Here is a 16,584-nt window from a genome sequence, read left to right as displayed (position 1 = left end):
GCCACGTGGGTTGCAGTGTTGCCAAGTTTTGCGAGAGAAACAAGCAACAAGGTCTAGGAAAACAAGCCCAAGAGAAGCGACTATAGGGCACTAGGCCATTATGAGCACTTTAAACCAATATAGCCTGCTGTATACATTGACAATAGCCGATCTATAAGCGACGCGTTGTGAGCTTGTAGATCTGCTATTTTCAAAACAATCTTGAAATAAAACCTGGAATATTTGGAAGATTTTTTAAACATTTTAATCTTTGGTATGGAGCTCCCTGGCACTAAACATTTTCAGATGGGGGTTAGGCTAGGGACAAATACATATTAACTTGGGGGTCCATGACATGAAAACTGCTTGAGAACCATTGGTAAAAAAGTATTTAAAAATTGTGAAGCAAGGCTAAATAAGCAACTACACTTTAGAAACATGCCCAAAGTCGCTTATAATATGCGGACATGGCAACGCTGGTTGTCGACTACGGAAGCTGTATTGTTGCATTTCTTTCTCGCAGATTCGAGACGCCTTCAGTATAAAAAGGTAGGTAAAAAATATAAATGAACGTAAACTTGCTATCAACCTATGTTACGTTGTTTATAGTGTACTGATTGATTACAAATCATATTTTATTCGTGAAACCTCATGACTAATCGTCATACTGTATTCAGTTTTTTACAACTTTTTATTCAACAGTAGGTGGCACTGTTGTCCATATTATGCAAATCAAATCGCTGCCAGTTCCACAGATGGGATTTGTATACTTTTACTGCTGCTTATAATAATCTATATACCATGAACCCCTGACCGTATAAACAGAGTAAAGATATGCATTATATAATCATACATTTATCACAATAATACAGTTTGAACAACACATACAAATTATGTTGACAGGTCAATAATTAATTATTGGCTTTAACTGTATGGGGGGGGGGTGCTCTTCCCTGCTGAAAAAACCAGCACAAACCAGCTTATGGTGGTTGCTGGTTTTAGCTGGTTTTAGCTGGTATTAGCTGGTCTTAGCTGGTCTTAAGCTGGTTTAGATGGCATACCAGGCTGGACAAGCTGGTCAGGCTGGTCAGGCTGGTTTGCCAGTGTAGTTGGTTAGCTGGTCACTAAGCTGGTTTCTGCTGGTCTTTGCTGGTCAGCCAGCTGGCTGGCTGGACTGACCAGCAAAGCCAAGCTGGTAGCTGGTCTTTGCTGGTCAAATGGGTGGACTGCCCAGCAAAGACCAGCTTACCAGCTAGACTTAGCTGGTCAGATGGCTGGACACTGGACAGACCAGGAAAGACCAGCTTAGCAGCTGGTCAAGTTTGGTTAGATCAGTGGTTCTCAACATGTGGATCGGGACTCCCAGGGGGGTCCCCACGTGATTTGGGGGTGGTCCCCAGATGACAGTGAAGTGATAATTTAAGGACCTTTAAGACCTTTTTAATGCTTATTTGCATGTCATGTAAATGTGTATTTTTTGTAAACACTGAATAATTCCAGTAAAGTATATTTAAAAAAAAAGAAAAGAAAAGTGTTGAGAACCACTGGGTTAGATCACTGTTTCCCAAACAGTTGGTTGGGACCTATTTGTCCCAGGAAAGGTCCCTTTTTTTCCCGTTTCCTACAAAAATATATTATATTATTCTTTCAAAAGATTTCCCACCCACAAATCTAAAATCTTCATAAATAAAAAAATATATATTTAAGATTTCTCAAAATAATTTAATGAATAAATAAAAAAGAAGAAATTCCATCAATTAATAAATAAAAAACACACACAGTGAAAATAGCAGATCTACAAGCCCGGGACGCGTTGTAAGCCTTCAGATCTGCTATTTTAACTGTTTGGATCCGGGGAGACATCATACCTGCCAACATTAGACTTTGAAGATTTTCTTCAGTTACAATTGCCCCAACCAGTATATATACAGCATATTATTATTCTTATTATTATCATCATTATTATTTTTATTTCTTGTCCTTTTCTTGTGATGTGACACAAATAATATATGTAATAATAATAATAATTATTATTATTATTAATATTAGTTTTAAAAAGGGTAATAATAATAATAATAGTAATAGTAATAATAATAATAATAATAATAATAATAATAATAATAATAATAATAAATTATTATTATTATTATTATTATTATTATTATTATTATTATTATTATGACAACATGCATCCAATGACTTATTTACTTAATATGGCAAATGGCAAATAATATGCTAGATTGATTCTAAATAACACTTGGTGACCAAAATGAACAGATCTAAAGATCTACATCTTGTCGCAATTCGACACGTTGTGAGCTTGTAGATCTGTTGTTTGTTTTTTACAAGCAATGCATTCTGGGCCATGAGCAGTGTTGCCATATCTGCTTATTATAAGCGGCTTTGGTCTTGTTTTTCTGTAAAGTTGCTTGTAAATATTGGTAGTTGCGGGTTGCTTTTTTGGGGGGGCTTGTTTCTAAAGTGTAGTTATTTGGGCTTGCTTCCATTTAAAACATTTGTTTAAACCAGTTCTCAAACATTTGCATGTCAAGGTCAAGGTCTTTTTTCAAATTGATGTCTTTTTTCCGCAGACCCACATCTGTTTCAAATAATATTCCAAACATTTCACCTTTTCTTTTTGAAAACGGCAGATCTACAAGCTCACAACGTGTCGCAAATGCGACGCACGGTGAGCTTGTAGATCGGCTATTTTCAAAGAGCCATGTGTGGTTTAAAGTGCAGACTTGTTTTCATAGACCTGGCTCATTATTTCTCTCACACAATCTGGCAACACTGGCTGAGAGCTCGAGAGATTGGCTCGCGACGCAGCGGGAAGATGGGAAGACTGTCTAAAGAAAGTTAGACAAATTGTGTTGCTTTGGATTCATCAAAATAATTATAAACCGGCTTCAGAGAAGATAAAAGAAAGAAGAAGAAGCGGCGGACATTTTAGGTGAGTGTTGAGTCACAGAAATACTATTTATGTAGGCTTTTTAGCCTACTATTACTGTATTGAAGTGCGTAGGCTGCATGTCTGGATGTTTTTGAAGTCAATCACAAGTCATCATGACCCAACTCTATGGTCAGGACACATTGTTTAGTTATTTAATTTGTCTTGATAAAGGGATTATGACAATAATTACAAGAAATGATAGTGGGATATACAATATAATTTATGATATAGGCTACTGTGTGTGTGTGTGTGTGTGTGTGTGTGTGTGTGTGTGTGTGTGTGTGTGTGTGTGTGTGTGGACACACGCTTTCAGTGATGAAGCTACAGAGTGTTTTAATAGCCTATCCCGTGAACTCTGAACATTAATGATTCGCTTATCTGTGTGTGTGTGTGTGTGTGTGTGTGTGTGTGTGTGTGTGTGTGTGTGTGTGTGTGTGTGTGTGTGTGTGTGTGTGTGTGTGTGTGTGTGTGTGAGAGAGAGAGAAAAAAGAACCCAGGAAGAGAGAACCATTATGTGTTTTGCCACCCCCCTCCCACAAAGAGAAGAAAACAGTTTGAAGGTAAAGTGATATTGTTTTGTTAAATATTAAAGTAATCATTACTTGTTCAGTAACAGGGGTCTCCCAGACTCTCCACCTATTTAGTAAGCCGAAAATGCATGTCCAGGAATACCAAATTTAACCAATCAGAACTCATACAGGATACAGGATAAATAAGTTACAAATAAGTTTGTACCTCAAATCTTTTTCCTTTTATGTTCAAAAAAACTTTTAGGATTTAGAGAACATTTTTAGAATCGGCCTCAGGTCTTAATGGGTTAAAGCTGCACTATGTAACTTTCCTCTTCTTCAAGTGCTGTAACCTTTTACCATTGAGCTAATAGAGCCTGCCTGCTTGCTCAGGTGATACATTGAATCTTGACCATGAGATAAAAATTCATGTCAGATCCTGTCTGTGTCTAGGTGAGAGCAGGGAGACGAAATACAACCACCCCAATTGTATAAGTTATATAGTATTATTTGTATTAACATACTCTAACATACAGATTGTATAAGTTATATTGTATTAATATACTCTACGATACAGATTGCATAAAATTACATTTTATTCCACTTAAACTTTCTAACAAAAAAACATCTTGTTTTATCCAAAATATATCACTTGCACTACCTTTAGACTCTGACTCGTCTGAATACGGTGGAGATGCTGTTGTACCCCAAGCTATCCACGACGAAATGTCAAGTACAGTCGTACCCAGAAGAAGGCCAAAGAGTTGGACCTGGACCTACAGCATCTTAAAACTAAGTAAGCAATGACAAATTTTAACGAAACATTTGCATGAGTTTGCTCTTCTCTTTTTGTATATATCTATATGTTGGTTATTTGTTCTCATGTTCTTTTTTACTTAGATCTTGACCACAAATGTTAAAAAAAAAACATTATATAGAAAGCATGTTATATGGAGTGGACAGATGCTAGGTTCATTATTAAACTGGTATCCTACTAAGGCATACATCAATTCAGTTTTTATTTTTTATTTTTCCGTACCCTGTTCATGCTTTAAGATGCAACAAATTAGAGATTGCAAAACAGAAACTGGAGGAAGGGCCCCAATATAGCTCTGCAGCAAAGCCTGACGTCCCTGCTGCAGATAAGCAAACCAGTGACAGCATAGGTGTGTTTAGACAGTGATACTGTTCTATGGAAAATGGTGACAATGTGTACAATATAAGTACTGTGATACTGCCAAAAGGAGCTTAAATATGATTCTCTACATTTTCAGTTGCAACTCCCTCCGTTTCCTCTTCCCCTGAGTCAGACGATTTGGCATCGACACCTGGGATGTTTGACACCAACGGTGACGAGGTATTGAAGAAACATACTGTGTAGGACAGTGGTTCTTAAAAATAGGGTCCCCAGGGGGTTCCACAGTGTCCCCAGCTAAATAAGAAACAGTTAAGCACAAAAGCACTATTTCAAAAATAGGCAACGTGTCATGATGCATCGTGAGCTTGTAGATCAGCTATGTTTAGCTATTTCTGAACTATTTTTGAACAGTTTTGCCTATGGCATGCACAAAATAGGGATGCCAGGCATAAAGGGTTATTACCAGCTAGAATGTAATCCAATGACAATGTACTGTATAATAATTAATTTAACTCTCCCCACCTACAGTATAGACAGTTGTAGAATTCTGTACTAAATCTAATCCAACAATTAACATCTTCTCTATTGGAGGTCCATGGCACCAACTCTTTTACAAATGGGGTCAACATTTGGGGGTCCTTGACATGAAAATGTCATTTCTTTACAGTAAACTCTGTTTGAAGTGTGCCTGCTTTTGTCCAAAATGAAAGTCTGGGAAATGTCATGGTAAAATGTGTTTTAATTTCTAAAACATGTCTTGTTTTCTTCTGTTTCAGGTCCACATTGGCTCTGGTGTGTGGCTCCAAAAGGAGATCTGGAAGATGGTGGCAGCAAACACCAAGGACTCCCTGTTCATGAAGGAGCTTGCTGTTGCCATTTGGGGAACAAGAACCTGAAGACCATGAGCCTTACAAACAAAGAATGCCCCACTAGCAAGGGCGAGGTCAAACCCTCCTGACCCTAGGACTCAGAGGTATGTTTACTGAGGGGTGGGGGTGGGGGGGTTTTCATTATGACTTGATCTCATAATTCAATCTGTTTTGGCTCTGTGCATGACTGTAGTTCTCTTTTCCAGAAGGTGGAATTCCTGTTAGCGTTACTGTTCATACCTTCATTTGGTTGTCTCAGTGGCATCAATTTCAACCAGAAACACATATAGAGATGTTGGGTGTTTCCAATGTATATCTGCTGCCGAGCCAATCAACTGAAGCTATGAAAAACTGAACGGGAAAAGGGAATGTCACCTTCTGAAAAAGAGAACTACAGTCATGCACAGAAGCCTATTATTAGTTTATTATGCAAGTCTTATTAGTTTATTATGCAAGCCTTATTAAGCTTATTAATCAATCATAAAAGAAAATACTCTATTGTAATAAAATAATCGATTTTAGGGCTGAAAAAAATGCCGATCTACAAGCTTGCAACTTGTTGGACGCGTTGTGAGCTTGTAGATCAAAAAAGTTATCAATAGAATAATCGTGTAGAATAATTGATAGTGGCAGCCCTACATGCATGTGTGGCAGGGGTAGCTTTTTCCCCCCAATTGTTGTTGTCCATTGTAGCCATCTGGCTTATTGCCTGCCCACTGCCCACCCACCTTTTCCATTCAAATGCATTTTCCATAACTGAAACAGGGGTTTAAAAAACCACTTCACCCCATTTTCAATTCATCTTCATATAAGTGGTCCTCACTAATACACATTTTAAGATGGCACCATTTATGTCTACTCACTCTGTGTTTCATTGATGGTTCGTGGACAGTTTAGAAACCTGCCTACCTTTGACATCATCGGTAGGCAGGTTTGGTCATTTTGAACAACATTTTTAACTTTTTTATTTGTTAATTATTAATGCAAGAACAATGGCTTCTACTTCTGGCATGCAAACTTTCCAGGCAGAGACAAACTGTAGTTTCTATTAGCTTGGAATTTCCATTGGTGATGTCACTGGTAGGCAGGTTTCTGAACGAGTAGACAGAAATATTGCCATTGTATAATGAACATTAGCGAGGACCAGTTATATGAAGATAAGGTTGAAAATGGGTGAAGTTTAAGTTACATTAAAGGATCTACACCATGAATTAAAAAAAAATATTTGATATTTAATATCATATGGTGTATGTCCCTCTGAGCCTAAATCATCACTCAGATATACTCATCCCAAGTCAATTGTCTCTGGCTTATACAGCACTTTCAGCTGCAATACCAAAACGTCCTCTTGGGCAGGGGGGGGGCTACTGAGCAATTCTGTCTGTTAATAAAAAAATAAATAAAAAAAATATATAAAAAAAAAAAAAAAAAAATGGAAAAATTCTGCATAAAAAGAAGCATCTAAGAAAAATACAAAATCGAAAAAAAAACACTTTGAACATTTTTGAACAATTCCACCAAGTGTTTGAGGTGCCTGTTTCCAAAATCCGAGCCCGAAGTATTTGTTCGTAGACCCCCACTTAGGGGGGGTAGAAAAAGTTTCGGAGCGATTCGGGCACTTTTCATTTAACATTGGGTTTGCCATCATTAATGTTTGTGACATCAGAAACATTTCCATTCTGAGATCGCCTGTTCAGACACGCCCATTCTGGAAATCCACGAAATGAGAAGGAATGACTGAATTTAAAAAAAAAACATTTTTTGGGGTACAAGAGACACTGGGGACCCCAAAAAATACAAAAAAACAAGAAAAAATTGATTTTCATGGTGTAGACCCTTTAAGTTATTCTCAAAACATCACAATTCATACAACTCACCCCATGCATGTCTAAGCTAATTATATTTGTTTTATTGGTGGGGGTTCTTGTTTGTTTTCTTTCAGACTGTTTCCATTGGTGGCTGGAGGGGCAGATCATTAATGGGGAAGATCTCACAAAGAGGAAGAAGGCCATGGGGAGATACATTTCAGAAAAAAATCCAGGACATCAATAGAAAGGACAAGAAATTGTGTGTCTGTGTATGGGGGGGGTGATATGGGGGTAATGCGTTATAGCGCCACCAGCAGGCCGATTTTTGCAAAAACATTTTTGGCTACAACTCTTGCAGATGTTTTCCAAACATCACACAAATCGGTATACAATATCTCCATAGTCATGTGATCAAGACAGATCTGTCAGATTTTTCATATTCTCTCACTCTTTTCCAGTCATTTGAACACTGTGTGTGTGTGTGTGTGTGTGTGTGTGTGTGTGTGTGTGTGTGTGTGTGTGTGTGTGTGTGTGTGTGTGTGCGTGCGTGTGGTGTGTGTGTGTGTGTGTGTGTGTGTGTGTGTGTGTGTTCCTCAGGTTGAAGTTTATGAATGTATTTGTTTATTTACATAATTATTTGTTATTTGAATGTTTTTTAGGTTTTTTATAAGAGTTTAATAAATTATTGTTATTTATTAAATTGATTCATGATTATTTATTCCTTTGTGGATTTTGCTCACTTTTATATAGGCTACTGTTTTTAAAATATACCACGTGCTGTGGGCACCTGGCTGAAATTCACCATGATCATGCATCCTCTCCAGCAAAGTTGGTCACTGCATATCAGAATACACTTGAATACACATAAATACCAGATAGCAGCTTAAACCAGCTTAAACCAGCTACCAGCTTAAACCAGCTAAACCATCATAAATACCAGCTACCAGCTTAAACCAGCTACCAGCTTAAACCAGCTAAACCATCAAAAATACCAGCTACCAGCTTAAACCAGCTACCAGTTTAAACCAGCAAAACCTACCACCTTAAGCTGGTCAACCACCAAGACCAGCTTAAGGTGTGTTTTGGACGTCCAAAACACACCTTAAGGTGGTCAACCACCAAGACCAGCTAAAACCAGCTGGTCCAGCTTAGGCTGGTCTAAGCTGGTTTTTTCAGCAGGGTAGAGTCTAGGGTATACTTACGACAGCTAAAGATAAAATTGAGCAAATAATTATGCAAATTGGTGCTTCCATGGATCAAGTAACTGATATTGTCCTTCCTTATTTTATTGCATAATACCCAGACCAGAAAGCCAGGCCCACCACGGCTGAGAGAGCCACAACAAGTGAGGCTCATCACATTGAGTTCATCAGTAGGCTATGCATAGACGAAGGTTTTGAAACACAACATTACTTTGGTCATCATAATGACTGCTTGCATTTGCCAGGGGAGCCTTGTTAACAGCAATGGGTGCTAAGTTTGTGTTTTTGCAAGTCACTTGTACTGCATGTCCCTGCCTGGGATTGTTGGTTCTGTCTTAATTCGAGCCCAGACAGAATGTTTCTAATGGACCTAAGAAGTAAAAACATTTAATTAATAAACAGTGAGGAAAAAAACAGGGCAAGATTTCATTCACATCAAAATTGTCACCTGAAAATGAAAAGCTCAGCATATACTAAAAAGAAATATGGACTAGATCTACCATTACACGTTGCAAAGAACTAACCTAAATGTCTCCACAATGAGCTTGGCTTTAATGCCAGCAGGCTGTTGTATCAGAGCTGACGTCACTTTTTCCAAATGGTGGATAATATCTCATTTTGTGGACACAAATCTTCACAAGTTCCTCTCACTGAAGTGGTTGCATGACAACAGCGTGCTTTTTTGCGGGGATGGGGGGATATGCTGGCGAGGTCACCACCACGCTCCCTTGGGGAACGCCGCTCTCTCCACTTCCTGACACGATATTCCAAAGGAGAGACAAAGACAAAGCCGCAGTGGCACCAGTCCCCTAATCTCACCCAGACTCCAAACTCTTTGTGGATGTGGAAATGAAGCCAAGAGGAGGAAGAGTGATATTCCACTAAACAGCCATTTTCCCCTCACTATCCCCACCTCCCCACCGTCCGCAAAGAATGTGTTTTATATGTGTGAGATTTGCCCGGCATGCAGAATGTTCTGCGGGAGAGATGAGAACCCCGTGAATGGGATCACTGTTTCCACATTATGTCACAAACATGTTTGTCAGTCTGATGATGCCTAAATGACCCCGATCCCAGCGAGGGCTCCGGCCCCGAGGCCCGACTTCAGCCGCTCACCCGCAAACATGTGTTTAACAGGGCAAACACAGACGGCAGTCAGGATTTACAGGTTGAATGTGTCTGCGTTCTGACTTACGGGGCTCCTCGCTGTTTAATTCATGTGAGTATTCATCATTACAAGTGAAACGCCATGGTGAGCCACAGTGGGGGTAAATACTACTTTGGAAATAGGAGGCTTGTAACAAGCTGACGCAAGACCGGGGAAGGACAAGAGGTTGTGGGCTCTTCAAGGGTCAGTGATAAGAGGAATGCCCTTGTGGGCCAGATGGATAGCCTCTTGGTTTTCTAATACGACCCTGTAAAAATAACACTGCTGACATAAGACTGCTGGATTTGGGCTGAGCTCAGGCCTCTGGTATGTTTCCCTTCCTTGACCATGGTTGGCCATCATGTGCAGCGGGGCCAACCCTGTCAGAAACGTCCGAGGCAGGATTTCCCCTGTCTGGTTGCCTCATTGAACATTCTCACATCAAACTGATGTTTACTGTACAGATTTTGATTTTCGATTTCTACCTTATATGATGTTTTTGCACAGTAGTAGTGTATGTCATTAAATGTTTCGATGAATTTAGTACAAAGGACCCCAATGGAAACAAGCCTCTTAACAGACCTTGTATTGAACTGTACTTTCCTGTGCTTGTCTTTGCAAACTGTTAATAAAGTATTCAATCAATCAAACACTTAACTTGCAGTGATAGCGGTACCTTTAAGGAGCTCGTTCACATGTGAAATCAACACTAGGCTGAGTCAAAAGTCAGACTGCAACAATAATTAACATGGTTGGTGGAAGATTCCTTGCCTTACCTCCCTACTGTCCCCTATGTCATTGGTTCTCAAAGTGGGGTCCCGGGACCCCCAGGGGTCCTTGAGGGGGTTCCAGGGGGTCCCCAGCAAAATGTGTGAATATAGCATCACAATAATTTTAACCTTTTATACTTTGGCTATTCAAAAATAGCAGATATACAAGCTCATAGCGCGGCACTCGCTGTAGATCTGCTATTTTTGAAAAATCTTGAAGATTCGTGCAAATCTTTGAATATATTTATTTTAAAGTTAACATTTCAACACAAATCTTTGCTTCTGGAGGTCCCTGGCACAAAATATTTTCAGATGGGGGTCCGCGGCCAAATATATATCAATTTGGGGGTCCCTGGCATGAAAAGGTTTGAGAAGCACTGCCCTCTGTTACTCAGGAGCCAACCTTCGGCTGTGCTGTGGGAGCAGCAGCTCCTGGACAGGATCCTCAACCACAGCCTCCTGTAAAACGTAAATCGTCTACAATTAACTGCCAGTCTGGTGCTTATTTTCCCTGCTGGAGTTTTGGGGGTGAATATTACAGCATTATCTGTTTTATATTGCAGACACACAAAGCACTGGGATGGAGAGAAGTGGAGTGAGCTCAGACACGGGCGATATATTTCACTTTTGCATGGTCACAGTTCTGCTTATTTTCCCTAGCAGTATAAATGGTAAATTGGTGATGACATAGTAATGGCAAAAACGACCACTGGGGCAATCATCAATACTTTAACATGACTGGCATTACTTGCACATTTCCCATTATGAGTGCATTTAAAATACATGCACTATACTAGAATAAAGATACCAAGACAGTGATATCATAATGGGAAATGTGATGTACCTCATGAAAATTTTAACTAGTTCATGCAGAGCCATCGAGAAAAAGAGTTGCATCAAAGGTCATGTGGTTCTTGTAGCTCTGAAAAGTTCCAAGTGGGCTGTTTGAATCCATGGGAACAGCGCTAACAATACAAACTTTAGGTATAATACACAATATGAACTGTTTTAAGTAATATAAACTGAAAAGTTAGATTCTTTAATATTTACAACATTATATTACTACAAGTACAAAACATTATCTCAAATTAGAAGATTAGCGTGATTAAGGATTGTTGGTGTCTTTATAGTCAACAATGTGCTACTTTATCTTTTAGCTATTCCGTATCATGTAGGGTTATTCTTTCTTTACTTCTTTATACTTTCAGATAACCTCACCGAAATCATCCAGATAGTCTCTTCAAGTGCTCAATGACTGACAGCAGTTGGGCATAATGAAGTGGACTGTAAACATGATGTTCAGTGTGCTGTCACTTAAGTTACTTAAGAGCAGTCTATTCAGTTTATAACATATCATTAAGTATAATGTGTATGGTATTATTTCACACACAAGAAGCTTTAGTAGTGGCATAAAATGAACAAATAGGATAATTGAATGACACTAACTAAATCAACCTCATTTCAAGTTTCTACAATATGGACTCTTTGAAAGGCTAGTTTGGAAACAACAAACAAGGGCAAGACTAAGAGCAGATGCCATCCCAAACATCTTGCACTGGCGTCATAGACTGGCCACTTGAAGTCTGAGATCTGCATGAAGCCACACTGTTATTGGACCCAGTCTTGTTGTCATAATATAATAACTTGATAAATCCACACGCTCATACTCTTGATCAAGGTTTTTTATTTCAACAAGTCATTTTAAGTATGACATGACAGAAACTGATCAATGGGACAGCTTGCTGGCTATACTCCCGCACTATACTGCCGGCTGCCCTGCCACAGAGGGAGAGGGAGAGAGTGGGACAGAGAGCCTATTTCACCCATGCAATAACCTGTCCAATGCTGCTGGGCACCTTTGTTCCTGAACAGTGAACACACTGATCAATGTGTCGCTTTTTCAATTCTCAGTAACTGAAAGCTGCATGGTAAACTCAGTTTACACAAAGATAGGAAAACCTTGAAATAATATCTTTAACACAAAGACAAAATAAATATGTCATATAATTATTATTCTCTATTCGCTTATCCCAAGCTTTCTCTAAATAGTATAGGTAAATGCAATACCTTAAAACCATTTAAGTCTGACTGCATCACTTGACCACATCAAGTTTTGACACAAGCTAAATGATTTTACATGCAAATAATCATATGAATGACAATACAACAGAAGTTAGATGTTATTCTCGAAAGGTATACCCCTAAAGAAATATTATTTGACAAACTAGACATGGCCAATATTCTGGACACTTTATTTTCATATTGTGAAAACATGTAGACATTGTACCTGGAAATACCTGTTTGTTTAAAAGCAATTCAATATCTACATGGCGCACCAATTCTTCTAAATATATCTTCTCACTTGCCCATGCACCTGTTGCATTTATATCCCAAATATTTTCCTGGCTACTTATCTGGCATTTTTGGTAGTCTATTCCACAAACTACTGAGCTACTGTTCCATCGTATTTCACACAGCTCCCATTATTGCAGATACCGGACTCCAAGAAAATATCTTACTGCCCTATTAAGGACCACTTCTTCTTTCATATATTTCTTTTTGAGCCCCAGGCCTCTTCCACTTAATCCTGGACACAAGCCTGTGTGAAATTATTTGGAATACGTAGCAGATCCCAGATCACCCAGCTGTTTAGGATTTGAGCTAGAGCTGTGCCTGCATATTCAGCCAACAATACAGATGTACCATTATTCAAAAGTTAGATGTTCATCCAAATTGATATTATAATTGACCCTCTGTCAAGTACACTGTCACACCAGTGGCCTGGCCCTCTGCGCGCCCATCGGTTGCTGTTGCTTGGTTCTCTATCCACTACTATTGAAAAAAAACATTTCCATTGCCCCGTATTGATATTTAATGTATTCAATTCTTATTTTACACTTTGCCTCAGTAAAAAGGAACATCTCGGGTGCAGTGACTGGGCAAACACTCCAAACACTGGATTTTTATTTTTTTATTTTTTAGTAATCTCAGCATAACAACCAGAAGGCGGTCGAAACCAGGGCGGAATAAGGCGGATGGAGCCTGCTGGTTGGTTGGTCAGGGACCAATCAGAGGGCTGAGAACATAGTCCAGGTTTTGCTCGTTTGCTAGTTTTGTTCCCAATTGCTTTAATCACAAAATAAATGATTGATTGGATGTAGTATCTATATTAGTATTGATACTTATCCTGGATAAGGTGATTTATCAACCATAAAATGGCTGTTGAGTTGACACGCCTAGACGTGTGTGTGTGTGTGTGTGTGTGTGTGTGTGTGTGTGTGTGTGTGTGTGTGTGTGTGTGTGTGTGTGTGAGTGTGAGTGTGAGTGTGAGTGCGTGCGTGCGTGCGTGCCAGCAGTAGAAACAACACCACTTCCACTTCCCTCCAGTGCCAGCTCTGGAACTATGGAGGGTCTGCATGATCCACTATTTCTGTAAATTAATTGTGAACTAATCTCAGTGGATCATTTATACCTCATTGTATTACCCTTTCGAAGTGTTGCGTTAAATGTTTTTTTCACTTGCATATACCTCACTTGTGTCTTACCAAAATGGCTGTGCAACAAACTATATCCTTAACTCGACAATGGCACAGTTTGGCACTTCAATGGACCCTGAGTCTGAAGCACTTTGGCTTACTGATGAATCCTTTGTATCTTTCTCCTAGATGTCATCCACACTCACATTCACTAGTAAGAGACCACACCTTCTGCTCAGGTTAAACAGCATTTATTGATCCAATGTACAATGAAATATATGTGTATTGCTGGGGAGCCCGAGGCGGGGCGAGACTCAGGGTGGGGGTATAGTCTCGGGAGCCAGGCGACCGCCGCGTTGCTCTGCTCGGGAGCGGTCTGTCTGCTCAGGAGCGGTCTGTCGCCTTCGCTCCGACACTGCCCCGCCCTAGGGCTCCTGGAGGAAGGAGGAAAAAGTTAGATGAGCAAAATTGGTGAGAAAGGAGGTGGTTGGGGAGGAGGAGGGAATTTGGATTTGCGAGCAGCCAAATCAAACAGGTAGTTGAACAGTCGCAGGTGTATTTATACTGTGGTGATTGCAGTGTGGATTGGCTGAGAGATAAGCAGCGCAGCTGAACTTGGTAAGGTGATTGCCTTATCAAGTTGAGCAGAGGTTGAGCAGAGGGAGGTCTCTACTCCTGAACATGCGTTGAATACAACTACATTTCACTAGTAAGAGACCACACCTTCTGCTCAGGTTAAACAGCATTTATTGATCCAATGTACAATGAAATATATGTGTATTGCTGGGGAGCCCGAGGCGGGGCGAGACTCAGGGTGGGGGTATAGTCTCGGGAGCCAGGCGACCGCCGCGTTGCTCTGCTCGGGAGCGGTCTGTCTGCTCAGGAGCGGTCTGTCGCCTTCGCTCCGACACTGCCCCCAAAAGGCTGGCTTGAAGGTGGGAAAGGCCGCGAGGTGGAGACGGTGGTCTCTAGGCGGGCAACTGTTGCGTGGTTCCTCCTGGCTTGAAGGTGAGAATGGCCGGGAGGTGGAGACGGCTGGTCTCTTGGCGATGGCCGGTAGGTGGAGCCGGGTGGCTTCTAGGCGGGCAACTGACGAGTGATTCCTCCTGTCCTTGGACCCTCGGTCGGGCGAGGAAAAACTCCCTCCGGGGAGGATGGAGGAAGAAACCTCGGGAAGGATCGCGAAGGAGGGGACCCCCTTCCAGGGCGGACAGGCTAGGAAACGACACGCCAGTTACGGTCGCCGCAGGTGGAGATGGGCGTTGCGCAGGTCTTGGACGTTTGTTCTTATGCAGGAGTGGTAAGCTTCCGAGGACCATCGACCGAGGATGCGGACGACGTGGTCTGACGGGCCGTGTCTGGACATGGTGGAGGCGGCGCCGATCCGGAAGGAGTGGCCGGAGTAAAGCTGAGGTGGAAGGCCGGAAAGGGAGAGGATTTGGCGGAGGTGATGGTGGAACCAGAAGCGGGTGGCGATGGAACCGGGCTCGGTGGTGAACGGGAGTGACATGGCTGGTCGGTTAGGTATTGGATCGGCGGGTTTGGTTGATGACTGTCGCAGGAAATTGGGGAACTGGCAATGGAATCGGTAATGGGTTAGGTGGCGGGAGGTCAGCTGCACCGAAGTTGGAATGTTGGGTGACGAAGGTCCGAGTGAGGACGGAGGAATGACGAGATGTCGGGAGAGTAGGAACGGCCGTTATTGATAGTGACGGCTGGGCTGTGGGCTGTGTTTACCTTGTGGGTTAGGACGCTCATTGCAACGATCTGTAGGCCCCAAAAGGCGCGGCGGAGGCTATTGGTAAGCTCACGGAGTGCGGTTGATGGACGGAGGGGCTGAAGGTGTTGGGACCAGGCGGAGGCGCACCAGTGGCACTGACGGCAGTCGCCGAGCTGAGTGAATGGAGCTGCGTCGGTGTAGCACTGGATGTCGTCAGGGAGAGTATCAAAGCCTTGACGAAGGTGATGCTGTTCCGTTTGTTGGGGAGGTAGTGCTGGAGGGAATCGGAGGTCTGAGAAGACCGACTTGAGCGTGGAGAGGCTGTGTGAGCTGCTTGATAGATGTGCTGGGGCTGGCGGCCCGAACGAGTGCGTGAGCTGCTCGTAGGATGGCTGAGGGGTGATGCGTCCAGGTGAGCGAGGAACGTGAGCTGCTTGTGAGTCGACCTGGGCTACCTCCCTGATTTTGGGTTGAGGTGATCGTGGAGCGAGAACAGCTTGAGGTGAACCTGTGGGTCAAGGGCGCCTTTCTTTTCTTCTTCTTGGCGCAAGGCACGGGGCGAGGAGGGGAGAGGGGCGCACGGCGCCGGTCCGAGAGAGGGGGGGGGGGAGGGAGTGCACAAAGTGCAGTGGGCACCTGAGGGCGTGCTCATGATGAGTGTGTGCTGCTTGCGGCATGGCCTGGGAGTGACGGACCCCGGTGGCCGTGAACTGCTCAGGGGATGACTTGGAGGTGACGGGTCTGGGTGAACGTGCAGTGTGAGGCGAACGTGGGGCGAGAACTGTGGTTCTGTTTACGGAGAAATGGCATGCTAAGTTTGTTTGTAAATCCCTTGTGAGTGAGTAGTCTGTACTACTCTGCGTTTGTCTTGACGCCGACGTGAGCAGGTTCAGGTGGGCTGAGGATGGCTTCTCTCTCCCGCCTGGAGTAGAACGCTGCCATGACAGGTCGGCTCCGAAATCCTGTAGAAGCTAAGTGATGTGACGTGGAGCCTCCGGGCAAGGCGCGGAGTC

The 16,584-nt window shown here is 42.1% G+C and overlaps 1 long non-coding RNA gene across 1 annotated transcript; it reads left to right on the top strand.

The window, feature by feature from the left end:
* Window positions 1-3,387: 3,387 nt before the first annotated feature.
* LOC308084260 lies at window positions 3,388-7,851 on the top strand. The gene is made up of 5 exons (XR_013933068.1): window positions 3,388-3,492; window positions 4,109-4,237; window positions 4,716-4,798; window positions 5,356-5,552; window positions 7,391-7,851. It is a non-coding gene; the product is annotated as an uncharacterized lncRNA (long non-coding RNA).
* The last annotated feature ends 8,733 nt before the right edge of the window (window positions 7,852-16,584 follow it).

Source organism: Gymnoscopelus braueri (genome assembly GCF_963280865.1).
Source record: "Gymnoscopelus braueri genome assembly, chromosome: 4".
Lineage (NCBI taxonomy): Eukaryota > Metazoa > Chordata > Actinopteri > Myctophiformes > Myctophidae > Gymnoscopelus > Gymnoscopelus braueri.
Note: the sequence above shows the minus strand (reverse complement) of the source record. Positions and strands in the feature narration are given on the sequence as shown.